The following is an 18554-nucleotide window of genomic DNA, read 5'->3' as shown; positions in this document are numbered from 1 at the left end:
TTTGTCATACTCTAAAACAATATTGTCAGTATTCTTTGTCATACTCTGGAACAATATTGCCAGTATTCTTTGTCATACTCTGGAACAATATTGTCAGTATTCTTTGTCATAACCTGGAACAATATTATCAGTATTTTTGTCATACTTTAAAACAATATTGTCAGTATTCTTTGTCATACTCTAAAACAATATTATCAGTATTCTTTGTCATACTCTAAAGCAATATTGTCAGTATTCTTTGTCATACTCTAAAACTATTGTCAGTATTCTTTGTCATACTCTAAAACAATATTATCAGTATACTTTGTCATACTCTAAAACAATATTGTCAGTATTCTTTGTCATACTCTGAAACAATATTGTCAGTGTTCTTTGTCATACTCTAAAACAATATTGTCAGTATTCTTTGTCATACGTACAACAAAGAAATGAACATAAGCAGAGATTTTTATACTTACTTTTGCATTAAGTTACTTAGCTTTTCACGTGTTTAAATGTATTTTTTCAATAAAAATAATAAAGCTCTGTATATAGACTCTTCACAAATGTTGTAAATATTTTCGTATTATTTGTCTAGAAATATTCAGTTAATGCATACTTTTCAAAATGGAATTCTTTCACGAAAACATTCAAGTGTTAGGTCTTCATATTTCTCAAATTGTTTCTGGCTAACTTCGATATTACTTTATTTCTGAAGTAAACAGAAACAACACAACTGCGTTAAAATGTAGAACAACATTAGGCCTATTTGTTCAAATTTAGTTTAAGTTTGTTTTTATGTTGTTAATAATATAAAAGTTGTTTGTTTGATTTTTTAAAATTTTGCATAAAAGTTCCATTGTTTCGCTCTTGAGTTTTTCTAAGAAACACAGTTATCGATTTCACACTTGAATTTGCATCCACTTTCTAACATTTTCAGAATTTCAAAATAATTATTTTGTCATGACAATTACGAAAGCCGTATCCTCGATTTTTTCCATGTTATTCAACTAGAAGAATGCAACTGATCTACTCTTTTCGTCAAAATATTCGAGATTTAAGTGTTTACTGGTAATTAATACGATATTTAAGTGTTTACTTGTAATTAATACGATATTTAAGTGTTAACTTGTAATTAATACGATATTTAAGTGTTTACTTGTAATTAATAGGAGATTTAAGCGTTTACTTGTAATTAATACGAGATTTAAGTGTTTACTTGTAATTAGTACGATATTTAAGTGTTTACTTGTAATTAGTACGATATTTAAGTGTGTACTTGTAATTAATACGATATTTAAGTGTTTACTTGTAATTAATACGATATTTAAGCGTTTACTTGTAATTAATACGATATTTAAGCGTGTACTTGTAATTAATACAATATTTAAGTGTTTACTTGTAATTAATACAATATTTAAGCGTTTACTTGTAATTAATACGAGATTTAAGTGTTTACTTGTAATTAGTACGATATTTAAGTGTGTACTTGTAATTAATACGATATTTAAGTGTTTACTTGTAATTAATACGATATTTAAGCGTTTACTTGTAATTAATACGATATTTAAGCGTGTACTTGTAATTAATACAATATTTAAGTGTGTACTTGTAATTAATACAATATTCAAGTGTTTACTTGTAATTAATATTTCGTCTAATTTTAATATTACTTGATTCTTGAAAAAAGGATAAGTTTGAATGTTTAATCAAAATTCGTGAATATAGAAGTTCACGTTTTAGTTTGTTATTATTATAGATAAGATTTTTATTTTTTTATTTTTGAAAGTGTTGTATACACGTCCTAGTGTTTGAATCTTGAGTTTCTTTAACACAGTCGGAGATATTACATTTACTCTTCGATAAAATTCGCACTTCTTTGCATGTTTCGAAATTCTTTTTTTTTTTTTTTTGCCAAAATTTCACGGGTTTGGTATTTGTTTTCCTTCTTATTCTGGCCCGGGTTAAGGCGTGCGACTCGTAACCTGAGGGTCGCGGGTTCGCATTCTCGTCGCACCAAACATGCTAGCCCTTTCAGCCGTGGGGTCCTTATATTATTACGGTCAACCTCACTATTTGTTGGTAAAATAGTATCCCAAGAGTTGACGGTGGGTGGTGATGACTAGCTGCCTTCCCTCTAGTTTTACACTGCTAAATTAGGGACGGCTAACACAGATAGCCCTCGAGTAGCTTTGTGCGAAATTCAAAAAAGCAAACAAAACAAACAATCCTTCTTATTCGGCTACAGAGATGCACTTGATGTATGTTTTCAGAATAGAACTGTTTTCATCAAAGTTCCAAGAGTTAAGTTTCGATTTGTCGTAGATGTTCCGAATAAATTTGGTTTTACTTTACTGGTGGTACAGTGATAAGTCTGTGGACTTAGAATGCTAAAATCAGGGATTCAATTCCCCTCAGGGGACACAGCAAATAACTCACTGTGGCTTCGCTATAAAGCATAGATATGCACACGCAATTCACTTCTGACGAAAAAAAAACAAAATACTCAAGGGCTTCAAAAACATGAATTTCCAAGTCTAAAAAAAAATTAGTTTCACTCCAAGTTCAATACACATGTAAGTTTATTTTTATTTTTGATAAGACAAAATTGTCTTATTAGCTTAGGAACCGGTCTAATGTTTTCCCAAAAAAGTCCTATTATCTCAATTTTACGTTTTTGTAAGAAATAAACAAAACCGGATATTCTATACTCAATTTTGTACAATTTTTTATGGTGTTTAAAAAAATTATTTTCTCATCAAAATTACCAAAGCAACTTGTCAACACTACGATCTGGATTCCAATATCTGTGATGTTCAGAGAACAAACAGCCTATTGTGTAAAACAAGACACGAACTTGGAACCCATGAAAAATTTCGTTACAAAAACCAGATTATTCTGCTAGAAACATACACTTGCTGTACACTTTTCAAAATGGAGTTCTTTTCATCGAAACTCCCAATATATAAATTTTTATATGCCTTGAATATTTCGGCTAACTGCGATTTTAATTTAGTTCTGAAGAAAAGACAGACAAGAGAAAAGCTGTAATTTCTTTAAATCTAGAAGTTTTACTATTTCTTTCCAAATTTAGTCCACCTCTAAGTTTGTTTTTAGCCTGAGAATTTTTATTACATTTTCTTACATATGACAATGATATAAGATATTCAGTGATGTCGAGAAACCCCACTTGTAGAGAAAAATATATGCAAAAACGGCTCGTTTGGGTTGAGAAAAGGTTTTACATAGAAGAGCGAACAACGTTTCGACCTTCTTCGGTCATCGTCAGGCTCACAAAGAAAGAAAGAGGCAACTGACCGGAAGCTGACCACATGTTTGGAAGGGGTTGTGTAACTGAGTGTCGGAATGTAGAGGGCGGTGTTAGATGTTTGAATATATAATTTTATATTATTCATTTCATTATATTTAATATAGGTATAAAGGTGTTCCTTTGTATTGGTTTATTTTGGGTTTACGTTGTTGTATAAGTAAGGCTTCTTTAATTTTGCGTTTGTTTATTTTGGGTTTACGTTGTTGTATAAGTAAGGCTTCTTTAATTTTGCGTTTGCTTATGTTTGTTTCTTTATTTAGTATTTGAGTGTTTTCTATGGTTATGTTGTGTTTATTTGACTTGCAGTGTTCGAAAACGTGTGAAGGTGACTTTTTATGTTCTTTGAATCTGGTTTCCATTTTTTACTTGTTTCTCCAATACAGAAGCCGTGGCAGTTACCACATTGTATTTTATAAATAATTAAAAACGCAAAATTAAAGAAGCCTTACTTATACAACAACTTAAACCCAAAATAAACCAATATAAAGGAACGCCTTTATACCCATATTAAATATAATAAAATAAATAATATAAAATTATATATTAAAACATCTAACACCGCCCTCTACATTCCGACACTCAGTTACACAACCCCTTCCAAACATGTGGTCAGCTTCCGGTCAGTTACCTCTTTCTTTCTTTGTGAACCTGACGATGACCGAAGAAGATCGAAACATTGTTCGCTCTTCTGTGTAAAATATTTTCAAAACCCAAACGAGCCGTTTTTGCATATATAGATATAAGATATTGATAATAATATAACGTTTAGTTACTGAGATAACTATGAACAATGTGTTTACACTACAGCGACAGTTGAGATGTTAACTGATAGTAATAACGTAAGTTGTAGAGAAGTGTGAACAACACTGTTTAATGTCCACAGTTGCCACAACTGTATATTAATTCTATTCTCATGTAGTTGTAAAGCTTTTCCCTATGATATTTGGGTAACTTGTGATTACGTTTGCAGCGTATAAACTGTTTGCGCATATGGATATTCTGTTTTTAAACTTACTTTCATTTAGCTGTGTTCAGTTGCATTTTCACTGTGGCATAAATTTCAAACCGATGTCCTTACTTGCAACAAACACGTTTTAGTTTTATTTGAATTTTGAAAGCAGTTTTTATTCTCATGCAATTAATGAATCTAGAATATTTTGTGATGACTGTTTTTAACAATCTGGACAACCAAGAGCAGTTGAAACTGGTACATATTGGCATTCACAGAGTTACACTAAATAAATGAAATGAAAATTATTCGAAGACCGCGGACTTTTATTTTCTATCTTAAACCTTTAATGCTTCAAATACATCTCATGTTGAGAAACATGAATGCTTACATGTACTTTCCATCAAAAGTCTCTTGGCAACATTGAACTTCAAATCAATGACCAGTGTATTGTGTTACAGTAATACACTTGTCCAAGAGAGAAATAGAATCCTCTGCTCGAATGTGGTTATCTTTGTTTATATATAAATTGGCATTTGTTATATAATAAGATAATCAAAATTCGAGGTTAAAAAGCACACTAATGTAATGTTATGGAACGGGTTTTGTTGCAAATTGTCTATTCGTTACAATCGCTATTTGTCGTCAGAAAGATCTTTTCTAAAGATGTTAGACATTTTTAATGTGGTTAAGATATAATCTATCAAAAATGTATTATAATTAAAAGCCTGTAGAACTTAAATAATTGCCACTTTCACCCAATTTTGTTAGCAGTTAAACTTAATAAAAACAGGTGTTTTTTTGTTTCTCACAAGGACTATGTGTGCTGGTCGTCCTAAATTTTGAAATGATAGATTAAAATGTATTAAGCTAATCAGAAACATCATCTATCAAAATTTAAGACTGTTGTTTTGAATTAAGCACAAAGCTACACAATGGGCTATCTTTGCTCTGCCCACCACGGGTATCGAAACCCGGTTTTTAGCGTTGTAGGTCCGCAGACATGCATACCGCTGAGCAACTGGGGGGACCAAATTTGAGATCGAATAGAGTAACAGAAACATTTATTAAAATAATTAAAATGCATGTTAATACATCGTTAGAGGGAGTTTTCTCTTCAGCCAGTAAAAATCGTTGAGAGCTTAGAGGTAGTAAGTATGGTCGTTTAGACTTTAATATTTTTTCAAGGCAAAGCTGTGAAGAAAATATTTAACACTTTGAAGCTTAAAACTGATAACTATTTGTTTTGAGATTAACAGCAATTATTAATTATTAATGTATATTTTACCTGAATAATATAACGATTACCTTATTTGTAAGTGGTACCAAACAGTATTTTATTGTGTTGGTAACTTGTACTTCAAATTACAAATAGAGCTGTTGTAGCAGAATAAAGTAATAAAATATTTTACGTTACATGTTACATCGTTTTAGATTAATAATCAATTGTAATAAGTGAGATTTATTATTATTAATGGTATTTATTTAGTAATAGTTTTGATGATAGTGAGATTTATTATTATTAATGGTATTTATTCAGTAATAGTTTTGATAATCGTGGGATTTATTAATTATTAATGGTATTTATTTAGTAATAGTTTTTATAATAAGTGAGATTTATTATTATTAATGGTATTTATTTAGTAATAGTTTTTATAATAAGTGAGATTTATTATTATTAATGGTATTTATTTAGTAATAGTTCTGATAATAGTGGGATTTATTAATTATTAATTGTATTTATTTAGTAATAGTTTTGATAATAAGTGAGATTTCGTATTATTAATGGTATTTATTTAGTAATAGTTTTGATAATAGTAGGATTTATTAATTATTAATTGTATTTATTTAGTAATAGTTTTGATAATAAGTGAGATTTCGTATTATTAATGGTATTTATTTAGTAATAGTTTTGATAATAGTAGGATTTATTAATTATTAATGGTATTTATTTAGTAATAGTTTTGATAATAGTAGGATTTATTAAATATTAATGGTATTTATTTAGTAATAGTTTTGATAATAGTGAGATTTATTAATGGTATTTATTTAGTAATAGTTTTGATAATAGTTGGATTTATTAATTATTAATGGTATTTGTTTAGTAATAGTTTTGATAATAGTAGGATTTATTAAGTATTTATGGTATTTATTTAGTAATAGTTTTGATAATAGTGGGATTTATTAATTATTAATGGTATTTACTTAGTAATAGTTTTGAGAGAGTGATGGAAATAAGTTAAAAAGATGTCATTGAAAGTAAAAACATTACTTAATTATGTATTTAAAAATCAGTGGAGAAATTAATCTGAGGTATAATAAGAGGCAGAAGGATACAGAGAAGGTAAGTTGAAAATTAAATAATTTTTCTATTTTAACATAAATATTTGAAACATTAAACTGAAATTCTCGTCATCACAGATTATTAAACTTAACTAACTTAAGCCTACATTTGGAAAGGGATTAGCTAAATAATTTAAAATAATTTTGCTACTCCGAGTTTTATATGTTAATCGAGAGGAAAAAAAAAATTGTTAGTGTTTCAGTGATATTTATTTATAAGTGTTATTTTTCACTTAAGTAGTACAAGTTAATAGCACTGTCCTAAGTAACCGTTTTCATCAATATAAACCACCAATCACATGCAGTGATTATGTGATTAACTCTTCGGTTCATGCAGTTTTCAATTTTATCAACGGAAAAGAAAACAACAAGACGCTAGCAACTACTACATTTTTTGTTTATTTAATGCTATAAAAATAAGTAAAATTAAACACTTACGTTAAATGAGAAAATAAAAACGAAATACACAAAATAACATTTCTCAGCGAAGGCTGCACACGAACTGTTCGTGTACTATATAATTTAAAAACTTAATTTGAGCTGCGCGGTATGTGCACATTTTTTTCTACCGAAGATTCCTAGGAAGCTTAAAGAGAAATAAAATAATAAAATTAAACAAAAATAATGACAAAAATAATAGAAGAATATTTTAGAATAAAAACGGTAATTTTATGTAAGAAGTTGCAGTCATTCTATAAAAATAAAAGAAAGAATAACTTAGATTTATTTCGTGTTTGCTTTTTTTTTGTTTCGCGTTTCCAGGTCGGTCAAGTTTGTTTTTGTTTGTTTGTTTTTGGATTTCGCACAAAGCTACTAGAAGGCTATCTGTGCTAGCCGTCCCTAATTTAGTAGCGAAAGACTAGAGGGAAGGCAGCTAGTCATCACCACCCACCGTCAACTCTTGGGCTACTCTTTTACCAACGAATAGAGGGATTGACCGTCACATTATAACACCCCCACGGCTGAAAGGGCGAGCATGTTTGGCGCGACGGGGATGCGAACCCGCGACCCTCAGATTACGAGTCCCACGCCTTAACACGCTTGGCCATGCCGGGCCACCAGGCCGGTCAAGAGGACCGATTGCGTAACATACAAAGAGGAGAGAAAATAACAGACGAAATATACAAATAAAAAAGGAAATTGGTATTAATTTAGAAAGTTATGCAAATTACATTTGAAAACTAAGATTATAAAAGTAGTTTTAATATTCATGTGAAAAACAACTAACACTCAGGCTTGTCAGAGTGAAACTGGTGCAGTACTTAACGTACAACTTCATACAGTGAAATTATAGGAGGATCACGTTTTACCTGAATGATCCAGTACTTAAAGTACATCTTCACACAGCTTACCGTTTACCTATTCTAGACAACATTTTTATGACTCGAGTTGAAAGACCAGCTACTCATTGTGTGCATCAGTAAAGCTCGCTGGTTCAATTTCTACTATACACCTGCAAACTTTTTCGAACAAATAAACTCCATTCAGTCTTATAATAACCTCACCATCAAACATAAAAACAAGCAGCCATCTTTTCTTAACCTCAAGCTTATTAGATGTGACACAGATCAAAATCAAAATTCACCATAAGAACATTCACACAGACTTATACACCCTTTGGAATTCTACCCATAAAACCAAACAAACAATCAATACACTAAAAATCTTATTAACGCAGCTTCAAAAGGGCCCATTTGACTACGTGGATAAATAAATAAACCTCATAAATCATATTCTCATTCTAACCAATTATTTTACCCCTGTTATTGTTGAATGATTCTCTCACAACCAACAGAACAAGAATATTAAAACTAATAAATAAAGCTTACAAAAAGAAACAAAACAACATTGCACTGCAATTTACAATTATTCCCTTATATAACTCCAAAATTAATTCACACTTGGACAAAAAATTGCCATGAAGTATAAAATCACAGTCCAAGAGTTCTCAAAAACTGGACCATAAATTACACTTTCTATGAATTATTTAGAATTACACAATACTAGAAATATTTATAAAATAGCATGTAATAACTGACTATAATTATATGTTGAAGAAGTCAGATTTACTGAACATAATAAATCTTTTTGTGTTTATCTCCACTGTAACTCTAAACACCAAAGTATATCTGTTAAAAACTGTAACTTAAACAAAGATTCAAACATCAACAAACAAACAAATCAACACCCTAGAGTGCCAAGGGATATTTATGAAACTGTTAAGCAGTCTCTGATCATGTGAACACTTTGTTTCATTTTGTACATATGTTCCTAAGTATGTAAACTACTTGTGTCTGATGATGACAAAACCTTGAAGAAACTTTGTTCGTTTGTTACTGTCTTATAAAGTGTCTTCATAACCCACTCAAGTCAGCTTCAAAACTTGCTATCTCAAACCATCACCAAAGTTAAGAACATTGCTTTGATGCAGTCGAAATGTTTGAGCAATACGAGCGTCGAATTTTGTAACCAAAATGTTTATCATGTTGTATTTCATTTTAAATAACTATTTTAAGTATATATTGCTCATATTACATATTCTCGTATATTAAATTTGTCGCCTCAATGCAATCTGAAAGCGATCCATTCCAAGGGCCAAACACCCTGTCAAAAAACAAAACTGTCTTAGCTGTAAATGACTCCCATCCTGCCAAAATTTGTATTTGTGTCTCCTAGTTCTATTATTTGCACTGTTAAATATAAAAAGGTGATGTGTTGACGCTATAAATTCTCTATACAATCTTAAATACTTCAATCAGATCTCTTTAACTCTTCTTTTTTCAAAAGTACACAATTTTAAGGATCTTAATCTTTCTTCATATGGTGGTTGGTTGACGTTTTATGGCGAAAAGAAACTGGGTTATCTGCCCCATTCTTTATATGACAACTCCTCCATTCCAGGAGCCATTTTAGTAACCTTTCTTTAAAACTTTTCCAACAGTTCAACGTCTTTCCTAAGGTAAGGAGCCCAAAACTGAACACAGTATTCCAAACTGGCCTAACCAGTGACCTTTAGACTTATATTCAATATGTCGATAGATACAACCTAAAATCCTATTTGTCCGAGCACTAGCAACACCATACTGCTTGGATGGCTTTAGAGACTGGTCAACTATTACACTAATAAGGCTATTTCCATCAAAATTATACTTATAATTATGATAACCCAAATGCACAATCTTGTATTTATCACAATTAAACCCCATGTGCCACTTAATTTGCCCACCCCAGTCAATAACCTAAATCAACAACGTCCTCTCCAGAACCAGAAACACCCAAGACCTTAATATAACCTAAATCAACAACGTCCTCTTCAGAACCAGAAACACCCAAGACCTTAATATGACCCAAATCAACAACGTCCTCTTCAGAACCAGAAATACTCAAGAACTTAATATTATCAACAAATTTAAGTAATTTATTAAGCTCTCCTTCATTCATGACATTAGTGTCATTATATCAAAAAGGATAAAAATCCCAAGACCGAGAACTGAGGTACCCCATTTGTTACATTAATCCAGTTTGTCTGAAATCCATTTGTAATAACCATCTGCTTTCTTCCATCCAGCCACTTTTCTATCCAATTTGCTAACGTATCCATAACACCTAAAGACATTTTGTTTTTTTTTAACAAATATTTCATGAAATGCTTTCCGAAAATCCAGATGCACCGAATTTGCACTCCTACTCTCATCTGCATCAACAGTATATATTTCAAAGAATCTCAAAAGATTTGTGAAGCAAGATTTTCTCTTAGTAAAACCATGTTGAGTAACCAGTATTTGTCGTTTTTCCTTCTAAACGTGAAAATATTAGTTATACACCTGATTTAAACACATAAATTAAAATATTATAAATATAAATCTCCAGATAAGGAAGTGAAAATATTTTAAATTTATTTCATTATAAGCAAAGGAGTAAAAATATTATATTACTCGAAATATTTCAATAAAGATAATTGCTGTAAAATATATATTATTTTGTAGTATTTGATTTTCAGAAGCGTCACCTATAAGAATTACGTATTTGTCATATGAGGAATTTTGTGACGCCTTTAAACCTGATATGTGATTACATATTGGAGAAATAGAGCAGCGACTTTACAAAGACGTGTTGAATTTAGAATATAAAGTGAAATATTGTTTGGAGTTTGTTAAGTACAAGACCGTTATAAGAAGGATATAATTATTTGTTAACCTACACCAGGTATAGTGTATAATTAACATTTGTAACTTAAGTTAAACCTATATATTAAACTTCACTTTGTGTGTGTGATTTAAGTCCAAACGCACCAAAGGCTTTTATGGCTCAGTTAAATGTTCCTTAAAAAAGTTGAGTAATTGTATTATATTTAGCTATGCCATATTAGTAGAACTAATAGTTATTACGAGTCTACTACTAATTAATACGTGATTATAATAGAGACTAATGTTACAGTATTATTACTAGTGGTACAGCTACTAATACTAGTGTTAGTACTAATGTTGGTATGTTCCAGTAGAGTAAGTTATTACGTACAATTTGGAACCGATTCGAAAATCCTTCTACAGTCTCAAGTTCTCTGTTAAATGAACGTCATGACATTAGTGAGGCCTACTTTAAGTTGAAAAGCCAGTAAAACCTTTAATCTGATGTTGGTGATATGTACCTAGGTATAGTTTTACAAAGTTTTTTTTTTACTGTGTTTGACTCTATCTTGTCTGTAACAAATGTTAATTTTTGTTACTTTACATGTAAGGTTTTTGATAAAATGAATAAAGACAACATGTAGTGTTCAATACTCAACTTCCTTTGTTATAATTTTTTTCTGTACAAAAGACTTCTAATGTCTACTGAAAACTTGCCAAATACGTATACAAGTATTGTGTCAGGCATGTGTAGGTACATGATATGATGCTTGTATTGTGTTTCTCTATTGCAACATCTTTAACCATTACCAATACCAGATTGTATTTCAGAATGACTCGTGTAGAGAACTTTAAGTAGTAATAGCATTGTTGTGATGTATGTTTTGTAATTTTATTTTAGACACTTGTTTGGGTTTGAGAGAGTTCTAGATAATGTTGAACCTGGAAAGTTCACAAGTGCCTGAATTAGTGCTTAATACTATAACACTGAATTGGTTGAATGTAGAAAGCTGTAAAAATACACTAGTTAAAACATATAAGACAGTTAATTAGCCATTTGGTGAATTAATAAGTTGAAGTATGTTAGTCAGAGCTGTACATATTGATTGGTATTTCAATAAAGCTGTTTTCAGTTAAATTGTTATGTAGTTGAGTTTGGTTATTTTAGTTCTATCAGAGAAGTCGTATAAAAATATTTCTGTTTTTTCCATGAAGTAAAATGGACTTTGTATTATATTTATAAAATAATAACGGAACACACTGAACAATGGAAACCATTACAGCACAGAATTGAAATTATATTTGTAGAAATAAAGACAAATATGAAGATAAAACATTTGCTGGAAATAATGAAATATTGGAACAAGCACTAAGAACCAGAGCGTTAAAAGAAGAAAAAAGTTAGAAGAACAAGCAGTAAGAACCAGAGCATTAAAAGATGGAAAAAGTTAGAGAAAGACAATTGACAGATCTAGAAGGAAGTGAAAAAAACACTTGGGAAAATCTGTATAAAAAAAAAACATAACTTATCAAAAGGGGACAGTTGGAGATAGAAGGAAGATTGGTGTCAGAGAAGGTGTGGAAAATGTTGAAAGAGGTTCAACTTGATGTAGTTCTCAAGTGAATTTATGGAGAGTAAACTTTTTCCTCCTGTTGTAAGGTTAACATGACCAGTTTTAACATTAAGTAGGCTTTATATTGACAGCCATCAGGAACTAGTGGTCATCTTCTCATACACACAACAAATGTCATCATGACATCTTGAGAAACTTTGAAATGTCATATTTTGAACTCTCTCTGGTAAAACCAGTATAAATATCCAATTAAAACATGACTTACTACAGTATCCACAAGTTTTATGGTTCCTGTTGTGTCTCGGATCCCAGAATAAGGTTTTGATCAGTTACAAGATCAGTTAGTAGCATATCCAACTCTAAAAGACTTCTTCACAGTGATGTTAGGTGCAGTGACCTCACTTACAGTAACGTTCTTATATTGTTTGTTAGGGTAAATACACCTGCAATTAAAGGAATGATAAACAATGCATAGTTGAGAAATTATTGGGTATGTTTTCAAATGGTAAGGAAACGTGTTGTATTCTGAGAGCTGTATTAAAACATTTTTAAATTGTTTGGCGACTTAGAATGTTCACCACGTTTTCATACTGTTAAATCCAACAAATAATAAGTATTTTTTTTCTATGTAATGTGAAATGCATTTGTCATTAATAAGGTGTATTTTTTAAGAGTGGTATACCTTTAGCCTGAATGTGTGTATTAAGGGTTAAAAGTGGGTTCTACTGACATCTATTAATTTGAATGTTTCACAGATAGAAAAATGTACTTTTTTCTTTAGTAAACCTTATCAGTTTACCTAGTAAATCTCTTGACATTTCAACTCTTAGAGTTTCAAAATAGTGCTGACTTGGCAAACAGATTACACACGGTTTTCCATGTTGCTTACATTACTTGTAATTGATGTAGTATATACCTTGCAAGATTGTTGTTGTATAATTTCAGAAAGGACCAGGTGAAGTCACAATGTCCCTTTACCCACCACTTGAAGATATGAAGGTTGACCAAATGACCAGCACTCAGTCTGTACTGTCTCGACAGCACGTGCCAACACTTCAAAGACCTCTTTCATCAGCCCCTCCAGCTAAGTATGCATCACTTTACCCTACCTTGGATGAGTACATGGGACTCTCCCTGAGCTCCAGTGCTTTAGCTGACCATGTATCCAGTGCTGCTAACCTTCCTTTTCCAAGCCAAGTGGCTGTGCCAATGGTGTCTCCCTCATCCCAGATGGTAGCACCCATATCTGGATCATCTTTGGGATTGAAAAGGTCCCAAGTAACCCATGGTATTCGAGAGGTGGTTTTATGTAAAAATCGGAATGGGAAAGTAGGTTTATGCCTCCATCCGATCAACAATGGGGTATTTGTTGTTCTAGTTAACAAAGGTTCTGCAGCTACCCTGGCTGGTTTACGGTTTGGTGACCAGATTCTCATGATTGATGATGAAGTTGTGGCAGGTTACAGCATGGATAAGGTCCACAGCCTACTGAAGAAAGGTAATCCAGAGAAGATAACTGTGGCTGTTCGAGATCGGCCATTTGAACGCACAATTACCCTACACAAAGACAGTGCAGGCCACATTGGATTTGCCTTTAAGAATGGAAAAATAATTTCTATCATCAAGGATTCGTCAGCTGCTCACAACGATCTTCTGACATAACATCAGCTTCTAGAAGTAAATGGACAGAACGTGATTGGACTGAAGGACTCTAAGATTACTGAAATAATTGATGCTGGTGGAAATATAATCACAGTGATCATTATGCCTTCCTTTATCTATGATCATGCAGTCAAGAGTATGGCAGGTGGTCTCAAAAAGCTAATGGACCATTCCATTCCTGATGTGTAGTTTAATCATGTGAAGATGAAGGATTTGGAACAGTCATTTAGTGTTTTCAAAACTAGTGAATATATACACCTTTAATAAAACTAAGGAAAACATCTAAAAATTAAAACACAGAACAGATAGGTATTAAACATGGAAACACAGGGGTGGGGCATCTTTTCCCCACTGAGGTTTTTCTCATTTTCCCAAGTATAACTGTTTTTTCTCTTAAGACATTAGCTCGAGCTAAATGAATTTTGTATAGAACTGTCAGCAGTTTCTAAAGATATTTAAACTAGTATCACTGAGTTTTTAGCAGAAGGAAGTTTAGAGAAACAAGAATATATATGAGCTTAATAAAATGTGCACAATTTATTATTGTATCTGTTAATAATTTTTTGTTGATGTTGAATAAAAATTATACTTTATTTAAAACAAATATTTTGAAATTGTTATAAATATACCTTAGCATACTTGTATCAGTTTTGTAAACATCACTGTAGAAGGGGTATGAACATAACACTTAATTGTTATTATACTGGGATATATAATACCAGAATACCTTAATTCTTTGTTATTTTTAGATGAAATACGTTTTCCATTGCTTTTTCATCATGAGAAACCAGGTGTGTGGACAGTGTATGTCATGTATGGTTTCTTTTGGTGTTATAGCTTCTGTTATTGTGATAATTTCAATTGTTTATTATTCTCTGATGATATTTTTCTACTTAATGCTTGTATCTCGATGTAATGGTGAAATAAACGTGTGTTGCCTCAAAATAAAATATAACCATGTAAATTGAAGTGAAAGATTAATCTCAGTGTGGTTTCTCATTTGACCGAGAAATGTGATTGACAGTTTGTGGAATCCTGGAGGGTTTATTATTTTACATTATCATTGTAATGTCTATTACATAATCTTCCTAAAATGAGGTTAATTACAACAAGCTGTCTTGTAATAGTAGGTAGGTGAATCTCCACCTATCTACTGGTGACTATATATAGACTTCAGAGAGCAAAATTTGGGTTTAAATACTCCTGGTGGGCAGGGCACAGAAAACCCATTATATTTAATAACAACCAAACGACATTGAAAAACAATGTAACAGAGATATCCCAAAAACCTGGGTAAATTACACCAACAAGAGTCTTGTGACACAGATACCCTTAAAAGGAGGGTAAATTACACCAACAAGAGTCTTGTGACACAGATACCCTTAAAAGGAGGGTAAATTACACCAACAAGTCTTGTGACACAGATACCTTAAAAGGAGGGTAAATTACACCAACAAGAGTCTTGTGACACAGATACCCTTAAAAAGAGGGTAAATTACACCAACAAGAGTCTTGACACAGATACCCTTAAAAGGAGGGTAAATTACACCAACAAGAGTCTTGATACAGATACCCTTAAAAGGAGGGTAAATTACACCAACAAGAGTCTTGTGACACAGATACCCTTAAATGGAAGGTAAATTACACCAACAAGAGTCTTGTGACGCAGATACCCTTAAAAGGATGGTAAATTACACCAACAAGAGTATTGTGACGCAGATACCCTTAAAAGGATGGTAAATTACACCAACAAGAGTATTGTGACGCAGATACCCTTAAAAGGAGGGTAAATTACACCAACAAGAGTATTGTGATGCAGCTACCCTTAAAAGGAGGGTAAATTACACCAACAAGAGTCTTGTGATGCAGATACCCTTAAAAGGAGGGTAAATTACACCAACAAGAGTCTTGTGATGCAGATACCCTTAAAAGGAGGGTAAATTAGACCTACGAGAGTCTTGTGACACAGATACCCTTAAAAGGAGGGTAAATTACACCAACAAGAGTCTTGTGACAAATATTTTTATTCTTAAATGACGTTAATTTCAAGTTTTAAAAGTCTTCAATTGTATGTCGTCAATAGGTAATATTGTTTCTGCAGCACGTTGAATAAAAAGGAACAAATAACGAATGTATTTGAATATAACAGAAAACAACTGATTTATGGCTACATTTAGATAATCAAATAGGATATTAAAATATATATGTAATAACGACTGGTTTGGGTGATGAAAATTTTTTATGTAGAGGAGCGAACAACGTTTCGACCTTCTTCGGTCATTGTCAGGTTCACAAAGAAAGAAAGAGGTCACTGACCGATAGGTGACCACATGTTTGAAGGGGGTTGTGTAACTGAGTGTAGGAATGTAGAGGGCGAGCTTAGATGTTTGATTATATTTATTAATATAGGTATAAAGGTGTTCCTTTGTATTGGTTTATTTTGGGTTTAAGTTGTTGTGTAAGTAAGGCTTCTTTAATTTTGCATTTGTTTATGTTTGTTTCTTTAGTTAGTATTTGGTGTTTTCTATGGTTATGTTGTGTTTATTTGACTTGCAGTGTTCGAAAACGTGTTTATATATATATATATTGGCTAGAACTGGTGACACAAACAAATGGCCTAAGCATGGGCAACCCAGTATCACCAGTTCTAGCCAATATTTTTATGACACAAGTTGAAACACAAGCAATTAACACAGCATTACATCCACCACGAAACTGGTACAGATATGTAGACGACACGATTGCGGGATTCAGATCTACAGAACACACACTTAATTTTTTCAATCACATTAACTCTATACATCCCAAGATTAACTTCACATGTGTACAGAAAGAAAGAAATCAAATATAATTTCTTAACCTCAAAATTACAACAACCGACACACAATTTAAAACCAAAATCCACTGAAAAATCACCCATACTGGACTATACATTCCTTGGGACTCAGCACATGAAACAAAACAAAAACTCGACATACTAAGAAACCAAATAAACACAGCCATAAAATTATGCTTACCAGATAACAGTTTATAGAAACAGATATTGTCATGTCCTTAAATCATGCATTGTATTTAGTATAACAGTTTATAGAAACAGATATTGTCATGTCCTTAAATCATACATTGTGTTTAGTATAACAGTTTATAGAAACAGATATTGTCATGTCCTTAAATCATACATTGTATTTAGTATAACAGTTTATAGAAACAGATATTGTCATGTCCTTAAATCATACATTGTATTTAGTATAACAGTTTTTAGAAACAGATATTGTCATGCCCTTAAATCATACATTGTATTTAGTATAAGTTTATAGAAACAGATATTGTCATGTCCTTAAATCATACATTGTATTTAGTATAACAATTTATAGAAACAGATATTCTCACGTCCTATTTATCTGATCTGTAGAACTGATAATAATATTATTATTATGCTGTAAGCTACTTATCTTATGTGTAGAACAGATAATAACATTATTATTATGGTGTAAGCTACTTATCTGATCTGTAGAACTGATAATAACTTTATTATTATGGTATAAGCTACTCATCTGATCTGTAGAACAGATAATAACATTATTATTATGCTGTAAGCTACTTATCTTATGTGTAGAACAGATAATAACATTATTATTATGGTGTAAGCTACTTATCTGATCTGTAGAACTGATAATAACATTATTATTATGGTGTAAGCTACTTATCTGATCTGTAGAACTGATAATAACATTATTATTATGGTGTAAGCTACTTATCTTATGTGTAGAACTGATAATAACATTATTATTATGGTGTAAGCTACTCATCTGATTGGTATAACTGATAATAACATTATTATTATGGTATAAGCTACTTATCTTATGTGTAGAACTGATAATAACTTTATTATTATTATGATGTGAGCTACTTATCTGATTGGTATGACTGATAATAACATTATTATTGTGGTGTAAGCTACTTATCTGATCTGTAGAACTGATAATAACATTATTATTGTGGTGTAAGCTACTCATCTGATCTGTAGAACTGATAATAACATTATTATTATGGTATAAGCTACTTATCTGATCTGTAGAACTGATAATAACATTGGCATTATACTATTGTTGTCTACTCTTATTAACTGACTTTGATGTTGGCTATATGATGTAAGTTAGTTCTCTGATAAAGATGTCTCCTGGTGAAGCAGTGGTAAGTTTGCAGAATTATCATATAAAACGTTTTTATTCACTTGATTGGACTTCACATTATTCATTAAATCACGTGGTCCAACAACAGAAACCCCAACAAGAGTAATAAATACAGAATTCAGGCTATATAACAACATTAATTATAGGTTTAATAGTGCGCGAAATTTAAACCAAACTAAATATATTCTTTAGTCATCTCTTAACTTTATGAACTCAGTGTTGGGCTAAACGTGTCATAAAAAATGGATTTAGTAGACATAATGTGATAGAAATAATATTATGCACTTTTATTCTTGAAAATCACTCGAATAAAGAATATATAATTGGGGAACAGTTCTGTAACGCTACAACCTAGGTTGAAAAAAAAATTATTTTACATTGTGAACAGAACTACAA

General features: G+C 31.4%; 1 pseudogene across 2 annotated transcripts; it reads left to right on the top strand.

Annotated features, from left to right (window-relative positions):
• Positions 1–10649: 10649 nt before the first annotated feature.
• LOC143257552 (syntenin-1 pseudogene) lies at positions 10650–14940 on the top strand (annotated as a pseudogene). Of its 2 annotated transcripts, none has more exons than XR_013031921.1 (2): positions 10650–10808; positions 13249–14940. The product of XR_013031921.1 is annotated as a syntenin-1 pseudogene, transcript variant X1 (transcript). The 2 variants fall into 2 exon arrangements; XR_013031925.1 differs by having other exon boundaries at positions 10668–10808; positions 12038–14940.
• Positions 14941–18554: the final 3614 nt, after the last annotated feature.

Source organism: Tachypleus tridentatus, chromosome 1 (assembly GCF_004210375.1).
Source record: "Tachypleus tridentatus isolate NWPU-2018 chromosome 1, ASM421037v1, whole genome shotgun sequence".
In the NCBI taxonomy this organism is placed as follows: domain Eukaryota; kingdom Metazoa; phylum Arthropoda; class Merostomata; order Xiphosura; family Limulidae; genus Tachypleus; species Tachypleus tridentatus.
Note: the sequence above shows the minus strand (reverse complement) of the source record. Positions and strands in the feature narration are given on the sequence as shown.